The sequence below is a fragment of the Aplysia californica genome, unplaced genomic scaffold (genome assembly GCF_000002075.1).
Source record: "Aplysia californica isolate F4 #8 unplaced genomic scaffold, AplCal3.0 scaffold00625, whole genome shotgun sequence".
Taxonomy (NCBI): domain Eukaryota; kingdom Metazoa; phylum Mollusca; class Gastropoda; order Aplysiida; family Aplysiidae; genus Aplysia; species Aplysia californica.
Window position 1 is genome coordinate 364,832 of NW_004797895.1, and position 1,146 is coordinate 365,977.

At 41.7% G+C, this 1,146-nt stretch overlaps 1 protein-coding gene across 1 annotated transcript in view; it reads left to right on the plus strand.

Annotated features, from left to right (window-relative positions):
* Positions 1–80: 80 nt before the first annotated feature.
* LOC101848843 overlaps positions 81–1,146 on the plus strand; it is a gene marked incomplete in the record, with an annotated part of 8,009 nt that continues 6,943 nt past the window's right edge. The window contains 1 exon segment of the mRNA XM_013087698.2: positions 81–145.

The window sequence follows — 1,146 nt, forward strand, 5'->3', positions numbered from 1 at the left end:
TTTTGGGAGAACTTTTAGGCTCTAGTTCGCCACCGTGATCTGGATAGTATGTTATCCGCCTGAGTTCATGGTCGTAAGGCATTTCAAGTTGTGAGGGTGTGTCTTGGTGGCGGCTGGCGGGAAAGTGATTAAAAGACTACTGGTGGTATGACGTGCTTTTAGTTGTTCTCACGCTTCACCGACCGAGTTTCGGCGTAGTCATATTGATGGTGTAATCATTATGCGGACGGTTGTTTTTTTTTCAGCTTAGTGTGTCTTTCTTAGTTACAGGTGGAACTGGACATGTGGTGAATGACTCGGTGACTGTGTCAGGACTTATAAGCAGTATTATTCTTATTGCTTGTAATCAGTATTTTTCTTATTACTTGTAAGCAGTATTATCACAATTAACCGCTTGCACGGGATGGTAAAATTTAAGGTTTAGTGTGATTAAGTTTAGGGAATTTGTTCTTTTATATCGGCCCACTCTGATGGTTTTGAAAACTTCAAGTAAGTTCATTTTTTTCGATTTTTCGTTTTAAACTTGTGTATTTTCATTTTCAAAAGCTGTTTCAATTTTGTATAATTGGGGCTCTCGTAGTCAAGAGGTTACAGTGTTTGCTTCTCATCAATAGGTCCTGGGTTCTAATCCGAATAATGTCGGAAAATGTTCTTCTCTAAAATGTTCTGCTGTCGCCTCCTTTCCTGTTCTGTAACAATGTAAGTAACAATGTTCTGTCGTCTGCTTTCGTCTCCACTTTCTGCCCCCACCCCCCTCACCCCCTTTGCCCCCTCCTCTGGGCTCCTGACTCTTTCTGCAGCCTTTCTATGCTAATCCTTGGCTCCATCCTACTGCTGTCTTCAGCCTCAGCCTGCTGTTTTGGTAGGTAAGATTTAACACTTACCCTTCTTGGATAAGGGCGAAAAATCTCGGAGGTCCCGAGTGCAAGTTGCGCACGTTAAAGATCCTTTGGTGGTCCAAAATCAATAAGGGAAGGCTTCGGCCGCTATTCGGGTAGTAGTAGTAGTACTACTACTAACTACTACTACTACTACTACTACTACTACTACTACTACTACTACTACTACTACTAGCAAACCGACCTCCTGAACGATCTTATGTTAGTTAATGGGACTGTAAAATAATCATTATCAATCAAAGACAGA